This window comes from Bos mutus, unplaced genomic scaffold (genome assembly GCF_027580195.1).
Source record: "Bos mutus isolate GX-2022 unplaced genomic scaffold, NWIPB_WYAK_1.1 CTG163, whole genome shotgun sequence".
Taxonomy (NCBI): domain Eukaryota; kingdom Metazoa; phylum Chordata; class Mammalia; order Artiodactyla; family Bovidae; genus Bos; species Bos mutus.
Window position 1 is genome coordinate 4,413 of NW_027219084.1, and position 11,629 is coordinate 16,041.

Below are 11,629 nucleotides of genomic sequence, written 5' to 3' on the forward strand. Positions count from 1 at the left end.
TCATCAAGAGGCTCTTTAGTTCCTCTTCACTTTCTGCCCTAAGCGTGGTGTCATCTGCATATCTTAGATTATTGATATTTCTCCCGGCAACCTTGATTTCAGCCTATGCTTCATCCAGTCTGGCATTTCACCCGATGTACTCTGCATATAAGTTAAATAAGCAAGGCAAAAATATACAGCCTTGATGTATTCTTTTCCCAATTTGAAACTGATCTGTTGTTCCACGTCCAGTTCTAACTGCTGCTTCTTGACCTGCATACAGATTTCTCGGGAGGCAGGCCAGGTGGTCTGCTATTCCCATCTCTTTAAGGATTTCCCACAGTTTTCTGTGATTCACACAAAAGCTTTGGCATAGTTAATTCACAGAAGTAGATGTTTTTCTGGAATTCTCTTGCTTTTTCTGTGATCCAACAGATGTTGGCAATTTGATCCCTGATTCATCTGACATCTAAATCCAGCTTGAACATCTGGAAGTTCTCAGTACACATACTGTCTAAGCTTAGCTTGGAGAATTTTTAGCATTCCTTTCTTAGTGTGTGAGATGAGTGCAATTGTGTGGTAGTTTGAACATTCTTTGGCATTGCCTTCCTTTGGGATTGGAATGAAAACTGATCTTTTCCAGTCCTGTGGCCACTGCTGAGTTTTCCAAATTTGCTGGCATATTGAGTGCAGCACTTTCACAGCATCATCTTTTAGGGTTTTAAATAGCTCAACCGGCATTCCATCACCTCCACTAGCTTTGCGAGTAGTGATGCTTCCTAAGGCCCACCTGACTTGGCATTCCACCTGACTTCACTTTTCCCTCCTCCAGTGGATCTTCCCAACCAGGGATTGAACCCAAGTCTCCCACATTGCAGGTGGATTCTTTACCAGCTGAGCCACAAGGGAAGGCTGTGCTATAATTAAAGCATGTATTATCATATACACTGCAATTGTTCATGTACATGGACTATCAGTTCCACCAAACTGTGACAACTCCTCCAGAGTAAGAGTAAAATATATCTACTTGTATATTCATCTCCCACAGTAACCAGCATGATTCTTACATACCATATTATATCTTTAATAAATGTTTAAAGAAATGAGACAAAGTGGTCAATTACAGTATTCTCCTCCTTGCTTCTATGCTCTGCAATTTTTATAGCTCAGATCTGCTCTGTAGTCAGTCCATGCCAATCCCTAGAACCTGATTCTAGCTCCTTTGGTTATCCATCTTCTTCCCATAATTAACTGCAAACTCAGTACTTAGAAAGAATATTCCAAAAATACAGGGTGGTATCAGTTTTTTACTATCTGCAAGCCATTGTGTTAGAAATTATTTGAAAGGCAAAGAAAACATGAGTTTGAAATCTAAGAAAAAGATGTACACAAATAACTGTAGTGAGAGGCTATGACAGCTGCCATCTTAACATAAGTACAAGCAAATTCTAGAATAGTCTGGAGAAGGAAAAGCTCATTCCAGCTTCGGGGGTCACAGAAGCTTTATGGAGGAGGTGCCTTTGGAACTAAAATCAGATGAACAGGATTCTGGTTACATATACCTGAAAGAAAGGTCTAGGACACAAAGGTGAAAATGCATGCAGCATGTTCAGGACACTGGAAGTAATCCAGCTTGTCTTGAAAGTAAGGTTAAACAGGGTTAAAAAGTGCTGGATTTTGGAGAATGTAAAAGACAGGCTCAAGATCCAAATTTGGGATAAGCAACAATGTCCTATTGTTCAGGACAGAAAACTATATGTAATATCCTGTGAAAAAAAATATAATGAAAAATAATATTCTGAAAGGAATGTGTGTGTGTATATCTATATGTATAACTGAATCACTAAGTTGTACAGTAGGAATTAACACAACACTGTAAATCAACTATGTGAAAGTGTTAGTCACTCAGTCCTGTCCAGCTCTTTGTGACCCCATGGACTGTGGCCAGCCAGGCTCCTCTGTCCATGGGATTCTCCAGGCAAGAATACTGGAGTGGGTTGCCATTTCGTTCTCCAAGGGATCTTCCTGACCCAGGTATTGAACCTGGATCTCCCACATTGTAGGCAGATTCTTTACCATCTGAAGCATCAACTACAATTTAAAAAAAAAAAAGAATGCAAACTTGATTCCTTGTTTCTTGTTTTGTTATCTTCAAGAAAAAAATTTAGTTCCTTTATCCCACCCCTTAATACATTCTATACTTTCTGCCTTTGTTCCGTTTAAGTGTATTTATTGGCCAATATTTTCTGATCTCAAACCCTTCCCCCACGTCTTTCTCCTTCCACACCTATGTACCAAACATGGCTACTTGGGTCAGAACTTCTACACAATTTCTTGAGGAGTAAACATAGATTTTGTGGCTATTTTTGAAAAATCTCCTCTCTCATTTCATTGTTACTAAGGTCAGAAACAAATCAATAAAAACATTAAGGGTGACATCACTTCAAGAGGAGTTCACAGCTAGAGTAAAAACATTTTTCTTTTTAATCATTCCTTCGTACCCAGTGAACCCATAACTCAGGCAACATGCCATAAAGCACTCTGACACAGCACATACCAGAACCTCCAAGCAATGTTGTGGCTAAAATGCATGGTGAAAGGGCAAACGTTAGTTTTACCTCCTGACTCCTCCAACCTTAGTTTAACTTTTCTAATCTCACTGGATTTCCTAAAAACAAACAGAACCTTCTTTCTTACCTGGTAATTTCCTGCTGCAGCTGTGAAACTGAAGACACATAAAACACCACTCCAAAATAGACAGTAGGTTCTGACGCATATTTATCCAGATGCTTCTTTAGAGGTTTTTCCAAATCCACCCACCAGTGCTGATTTTGCTTGTTGTAATGCCAGAGGCTGAAGTAAGTGACCTGGAAAGACGGAGAGTCACTGAAGGAGGCAGAAACATACAGAAGAATTTACCTGCTGTAGTCTGTTACCATTTCATACTGTTCATGGGGCAGGGTGAGACCGTTAGATGCCATCACCGACTCAATGAACATGGATTTGAGCCAACTCCTGGAGACAATGGAGGGCAGAGGAGCCTGGCATGCTGCGGGACCATGGGGTCACAAAGAGTTGGAAACAACCCAGTGACTGAACAACAACAACACACTCATGACCTGGGACCAAGAGACCACAGTTTCCTATTATGTGTCTTCTCAGAAAGGGACCACGGCAAAACCTAAAGGGGGTAAAAAACAAGAGGCAAGCTCTATCTCTGTACAGATACTCATTCTGGAAATAGAGGCGCAGACCTCCATAGTGCTCCAGTGGTTAAGACTCCGTGCTTCCCTGCAGTGGGCGTGGGTTCAATCCCTGGTTGAGGAAGTAAGATCCCACATGCCACACAGTCAGGGAAAAAAAAAAATAGAGGCAAAAGTTAATTACACTTGCAAACTATTTCTTAAACCCTGCAGAAAAAGTGTCTAGATATCAGAATTCAGCAGATACTACACAATTTTACATAAGTTCAACAACAACAAAAAAACAATGAAAAATATTTAGTTTTCAGTGAGTTCCCTGGTGGTCTAGTGGTTACGATTCAGTGCTTTCACTGTTGTGGCCTCGGTTCAACGTCTGGTCTTGGAACTGAGATCCTGCATTGTATAGCCAAGAAAAGAAAAAGTTTAGCTTTTAAATATCAAAATATTAAATTTATCATAATTAATATTTTATAATAAGCATAACTGGGTTCTTCCTAAATTTTAACCAGATAGTATTAATCCAACTTTTAACTATATTCAAATTTGACATCTATAAATAAATAATTTCATGTTCACTTCAGTTCAGTTCAGTTGCTCAGTCATGCCCAACTCTTTGGGACCCCATGAATTGCAGCACACCAGGCCTCCCTGTCCATCACCAACTTCCAGAGTTCACTCAAACTCATGTCCATCGAGTCGGTGATACCATTCAGCCATCTCATCCTCTGTTGTCCCCTTCTCCTCCCGCCCCCAGTCTCTTCCAGCATCAGAGTCTTTTCCAGTGAGTTGACTCTTCGCATGAGGTGGCCAAAGTATTAGAGTTTCAGCTTTAGTATCAACCCTTCCAAAGAACACCCATGACTGTTTTCCTTTAGAATGGACTGGTTGGACTCCTTGCAGTTGAAGGGACTCCCAAGAGTCTTCTCCAACACCACAGTTCAGAAGCATCAGTTCTTTGGCGCTCAGCTTTCTTGACAGTCCAAGTCTCACATCCATACATGATTACTAGAAAAACCATAGATTTGACTAGATGGACCTTCATTGGCAAAGTAATGTCTGTGCTTTTGAATATGCTCTCTAGGTTGGTCATAACTTTTCTTCCAAGGAATAAGCGTCTTTTAATTTCATGACTGAAATCACCATCTGCAGTGATTTTGGAGCCCCCCAAAATGAAGTCTGACGCTGTTTCCACTGTTTCCCCATCTATAGTACTTCATGTAAATACTGTAAATTCTAGTACTAAAGATGCAATTGCAATAACAACAGCAATCTTGAGAAAGAAAAATGGAGTTGGAGGAATCAGATTCCCTGAATTCATGCTATACTACAAAAGCTACACTCATGAAAACAGTTTGGTACAGGCACAAAAGCAGAAATATACCTCAGTGGAACAGCACAGAAAGCCCAGAAATAAACCCATGCACCTATGGTCAACTAATCTATCACAGAGGGCAAGAGTACACAGTGGAGGAAAGACAGTCTCCCCAATAAGTGATGCTGGGAACAGTGAACAGTTACACATAAAAGAATGAAATGTAAACACTCTCTAATACCATACATAAAAATAAACTCAAAGTGATTTAGACACCTAAATCTAAGGCTGGACACTATAAGTCTAGCTGAAAACATGGGCAGAACACTCTCTGACATAAATAGCAGCAACATCTTTTTGATCTGCCTCCCAACAAAAATAAATGTCACCTACTGAAACATAAAAGCTTTTGCACAACAAAAGAAACCATAAGCAAAAAGAAAAGACAACCCACAAGATGGGAGAAAATATCTGGAACTACCATAGCAATCCCATTCCTGGGCATATATACAGAGAAAAGCAAAATTCAAAATGACATATGTACCCCCAAGTTCACTGCAGCACTATTTACAATAGATAAGACATGGAAGAAACCTAACTGTGCACTGACAGGAGTAGATAAATAAAGAAGATGTGGTACATATACACAATGGAATCTTACTCAGCCATAAAAAAGAAGTAATGCCACATGCAGCAACATCAATGGACCTAGAAATCATCATACTAAGGCACTATATTAGAGAAAGACAAAATATCATATGATGTTGCTAATATGGAATATAAAAAAAAACACTGTAAAATGAACTTATTTACAAAACAGAATTTAGAATTTCTGGATGAATAAGAGAGATATGAGAACCAGATGTTATATGGTTGTATAAATGTACAGCTGATTGAATGACTTTTTTTTTATATATAATGAGCTGTATAAGCTGTTTGTATATTTTGGGGTTTAATTCCTTGTCAGTTGCATCATTTGCAAATATTTTCTCCCATTCTGTAGGTTGTATTTTTGTTTTATGGTTTTCTTTTCTATGCAAAAGCTTTTAAGTTTAATTAGATCTCATTTGACTATTTTTGTTTTTATATTCATTACTCTAGGAGACAGATCCAAAAAGATACTGCTGCAATTTATGTCAAAGATTGGTTGGCTTATGTTTTCGTCTGGGAGTTTTATAGTATCTGTTCCAGCATTTAGGTCTTTAATCCACTTTGAACTTATTTTCCACAATGGAATATTATTAAGCCATGAGAAGGAAAAAATCCTGCCATTTGAAACAATTTGGACAGAATTTGAGGACATTTTACTAAGTGAAATAAATCATAGAGAGAAAAAAAAAAAAAAACAGAAACAGAGTCACAGATGTAGAAAAACTTACAATTAATGGGGGGAAGGGGGAAGGATAAATTGGGAGATTGAAATTGATGTATACATAATTATATCTTATACATAATAGATAACTAATAAGGACATACTACTTAATATTCTCAGGACCTATATGAGAAAGGAATCTACAAGAGTGGGTATATGTATAACTGATCCACTTTGCTATACACTTGAAACTAACACAACATTGTAAATCAACAATATGCTAATAAAAATTTTTTTAAAATAAACTTTAAAAATGCAACTGCAACTTTCCTTTGCCCCTCAAACTTCATTAATTACAAACTTATAAAGTAACTGTAATGCTACAGAGATAAATATACACACATACACAAGAAAAAGCTATAGCTAAAGCAGTAAAATTACTAAAGTGTCCTACTTAGAGGCTTAAGAAAAATGCCCAGATATTAGCATTTAAATCTCAGTTGCCATGTAAACAAACCGTTTAAGTAAATCAATCCTAGCCCTGGAAAGGTCAACCTGAAAAGGTGCTAATGCATGTAAGGACTGAAATGACAGCCTCTGGCCACTGCTAATATTTACCTCAAAAATCAATTGACAGATCAAGGCAACTGGAAAAATCACTACTTTATTCTAGACTCTAGAGTAACACTGTCAAACAGAACTTCCTCTGATGGTTGAGCTGCAGGTATCTGCATTCTCTGGGGATATGGAATGTGGGTACTGCAGCTGAGGAACCTAATTTTCAATGTCACTTAATTCTAATGGACTGAAACAGCTGCAAACATTTAGTGGCCACTGCATTGGTTCATACAGCTTTAGAGCAACAATAATACAATCAATAATAACACACAGGCTATTTCTTTAACCATAACCCTCAAAAAATGAGTCTTCAATGTACAGAGGGGGGAAAAATCAACATTAAAACATGTCATCAATATTAATAAATTTAACTTACATTTTTTTTAAACAAAGGATGACCCATACCTTTCAAATGAGTCTATTAAGGGCTTCCCTGGTAGCTCAGTGGTAAAGAATCTGCCTGCCAACACAGGAGACATGGATTCAATCCCTGATCTGGGAAGATCTCACATACCACAGTTGCACGGGCAACTAAGCCCGGGCACCACAACTACCAAGCCTGAGCTCCAGAGCCTGGAAGCCGCAACTCCTGGGCCCACGTGCTACAACTCCCCAACAAGAGAGTCCCACAGGCCGCAACCAGAGGGTAGTCCCCCCAACCCCGCTCACTACAACTCCAGAAAAGCCCACGAAGCACAACCAAAAATAAACAAACAAGTTTTTCAAAAATGAGTCTATTAATCATATAAACTCAAGAAGTATGTATCCATTTTCCCTTTATATCCAAACAGTAGAGCAGTGCTGGAAAGTTTATTCAAAGTTTATTCAGTAAAATTTGAATAAAAGAATGAATATTCTCCTGCATCTCAGCTGTCACCAAAATTATCACACAAGAATGGAATATTCTGAACATTACTATGTTGGACCAAGTTCCGTTCTAAGAACTGCTGCTGCTGCTGCTAAGACACTTCAGCTGTGTCCAACTCTGTGCAACCCCACAGACGGCAGCCCACCAGGCTCCCCCATCCCTGGGATTCTCCAGGCAAGAACACTGGAGTGGATTGCCATTTCCTTCTAAGAACTAGAGCAATATTATACATTAAATCACCACTATTACCTTATCCAATAGATGTTTATTGTTTATGTTAAACTCTAAAACCAGTGTTTCTCCAAATGCTGTCATTGGACAACCTCTACCAGAATTACCTGAAGCGCAATGAGGCCAACAGAGATATTACACTCTCAAGTAATTCTCGTACCCACTGAAGTTTAAAAGTCACTGCACTACAGTACTCTTGCCTGGAAAATCCCATGGACGGAGAAGCCTGGTAGGCTTGTGGTGCATGGGGTCGCTAGGAGTCAGACGTGACTGAGCAACTTCACTTTCACTTTTCAGTTTCATGCATTGGAGAAAGAAATGGCAACCCACTCCAGTGTTCTTGCCTGGAGAATCCCAGGGACGGGGGAGCCTGGTGTGCTGTCGTCTATGGGGTTGCACAGAGTCGGACACGAGTGAAGTGACTTAGCAGCTTAGCAGCAGCACTACAGCACATGGTGCCCCACCCCGCCCCCCGCCCAACCTTGGACATCATGTAGGAGACAGTCATATGAACACCCTACCCTTGAAAAGCTGCATGGAAATAAAATTTTCGAAAATCCAAACACTTTTAATATAGCAAAAAGTTGAGTCCTTCTGCTATTAATTATTGTTTGAAGTTGTGATTATATTTATAAAATAAAATATTTTATCTGTATGAAATGAATAGTATCACATTTTTGGAAAACAGGTATTATTCCTATTCCTTCTTTTATCACAACTTATAGAAAACAAAAATCTAGTAATAGGAGGAAACTGCTGCTAAAGTCCAAAGTCCTGGGTTTAATTTCTAACACTTGTTTGCTTTGAAGTGGAAAAGTCAATTAGTTCAATTCAGTTTTTTCAACTGTATTAAGGCAATAATACCTCGCTCATAACTCCACCATGAAATCTAAATGCAAAACATATGATTGCATGTTGCTACTAGAAAACTACTATGCTTTAAAAGATTAGTTTTACCCACTCTGCCAAACATCAACAAAATCAACTGAAGATCTTGCAAAAAGAAAAAAAAGTAACATTTCTAATTATGTTTATTTGGTAATTACAACACAGTACACTTCTGTTCATTATATGTATGTTTTGCATTTTATTTTAGATTTAAATTGCAGGTACCAGTTTGGTCTATAACACATACCATTGCTATGCACTGCTGCTGCTCCTATAAGTCGCTTCAGTCACGTCCGACTCTTAGCGACCCCATGGACTGCAGCCTACCAGGCTCCTCTGTCCATGGGATTTTCCAGGCAAGAGTACTGGAGTGGGGTGCCATTGCCTTCTCCAGCTATGCAGTAAGTTCTACAAATAATTATTTTTTTCCATTAAACCCAGAAGCCTGGGCATTCTTTATATAGGATATAAAAATGTTTTGGTCATAAAAACTAAGCAGTCTTTAAAATACTCTGTAAATATTACTTTTCCCTTTAAATCTAGTTGGATTTGAATCCTCTGAACACAAAAATTTACATAGAAGTATAAAACTATACATTTATTATATTATTTATGAAGACATTATTATATAAAAATATACAAATAATCTGCTAGCATTTTTGAAAAGCACATTGTAGAAGAAATAAAATCTTAATATGTGATAAACTTATTTACTTTAGCAATGCATTCATTACTTACGTCACATATATGGATAGAAAACCGATAAGATATGCATTTGTGAAATTGCATCATAATTAGTTTTTTTACAAATGATATACCTTATAAAGAAGTAGTAAGAACCTTTTGCAAACAGCTGGATATATATTTAGTAAATTATTAGTTGATTAGCTATTTTAGACCCAGGAGAGTCTAAGACATTTGAACATTAACTCCTTTTATGGTGTGGTAAACTATTTGCCTTGGTACTTATCCCTGTTTTCAAGTGCTGTCTTAAGTAGTAGTTAAAGCTAGCCAAAATAAAATTTGTATCATGTAAAATATTTCCAAGGCAGTATTATATTTCTAAAGTTGTTACTACAAATGTTCATATACACACGGGTAACAAAAACCCTGTAACATTATAATCCTTATATTCGATGCTTTCTTAGAATTTCTACACACAATCAAATAACATCTGATTCTGGAGATTTTATAATATGGTTTGCTTCTAAGATGAGTAGGTAGAATTTGAGAAATAAAATGCTGTGATTAAATCTTCATCAGGCATAGAATTTTCTGTATAAGTCCATTTGGGAGGATTCAAAGACAAGCACAGAACATTTCCTTCCTCACTCGACAGGCCAGCATTATACTGATGCCGAAGTCAGACAATAGACACCACCTGAAAAGAAAACTATGGACCAATATCCCATATAATTATAGATGCAAAAATTCTCAACAAAATACTAGAAAATTGAACCCAAAAACATACTAAAAAGATTATACACCATGACCAAGCAGGACTCAACCCAGGAGTGCAAGACTGGTTCAACTTAACAAAAAAAAAATCAACTTGATATATCAATATTACAGATGTGAGGGGAAAAAAATCCTCTCAATTGACATAGAAAAAGCAATTGGCAAAACACAAGGTCTCATGATTAAAAAAAAAAAAAAAAACTAGAAAAACAAGAGAACTCTCCAAAAGCATTTATGAAAAACCCATGGTTACCATCATATTGAATGGTAAAAGACTGAAAATTTTATCAGAAACAAGACCAGTATGTCCATGTTCACCACTGCTAGTCAGCACTGCAATTGGAACTCCTAGCCAAAGCAATTAGGTAAGAAAATGAAAGGCATCCAAACTGGAAAGGAGGAAGTAAAAGTATGTCCATCCACAGATGATATGATCTTATATATTTTTTAAAAATCTCCAAGATGTCTCTACCAAAAATATCAAACAGAAAATAAACAACAACAACAAAAAAATACTAGAGTCAATAAAGTCAGCAAAGTTGCAGGGTTCAAGATCAACATGCAAAAACCAGTATGGATTCCATATACCCAGAAAGGAAAATTCAAAAAGGAATTTAATAAAACAATTCCATTTATAATAGCATCCAAACAAATAAAATACTAAGAAATAAATTTAAACAAGGAAGTGAGAAGATGTGTATACTGAACAATACAAAACATTGCTGAAAGAAACTAAACGGAAATACATCCTGTATTCATCACTTGGAACACTTAAAATCAGTAAGACAGTAAGACCACCCAAAATGATTCAAATGCAACCTCTATCAAATTTTCAAGAGCCTTTTTCACAGTGATGGAAAAGCCAATCCTCAAATTCATGTGAATTTTAAGTGGCCCAGAACAGGCAAAACAATATCAAAAAAAAAAAAAAGTTGGGAGACTCACATTTTATCATTTTAAAACTTACTACTAAAGCTACCATAATCAAAACAGTGAGCTACCAGTATAAAGAGAGACTTTTAGACCAATGGTATAGAATTAAGTCCAGTGATAAATTCATGCATTTATGGTAAACTGATTCTCAATAATGGTGTCAAGACTATTTAGCGGAGAAAAACAGTCTCTCCAGCAAATTGTCCTGGGAGAACTGAAGACCGTTAAGAATGAGGTTAGAACCTGACCTCACACCAAGCAAAAAAACTAACTCAAACTGCATCAGTGACCTAAATGTAAGAACTAAACCACTGAGGTTCCCTTGTGGTCCAGTGGTTAAGACTCCACACTTTCAGTGCAGAGGACACTGGTTCAATCCCTGGTCAGGGAACTAAGATCCCACATATCTCATGGCACAGCCAAAAAATAAAACACACAAAAAAAGAACTAAACCACAAAATTCCCTAGAAGAAAACATAGGAGTAAATCTTCATGAACATGAATTTGAAAATAAGATTCTTAGACATGATACCAAAATTATGAATAACAAAGGGAAAAAAGATGCATTTGACTTCATCAAAATTTAAAACTACATGCATCAAAGAATCAAAATCAAGAAAGCAAAAAAACAACCTATAGAATAGGAGACAATATTTTCAAATCATGTATTTTCTAAGGGTCTAGAATCTCAAATACATAAAGAATTAACACAACAATGAAAAGACAATCCAATTTTTTTAAGGTAAAGGACTTGAATAAATATTTCTCCAAAGAACATATACAAATGGCCAGAAAACACAGAAAAAAATGCTCAATCACCATTAGTT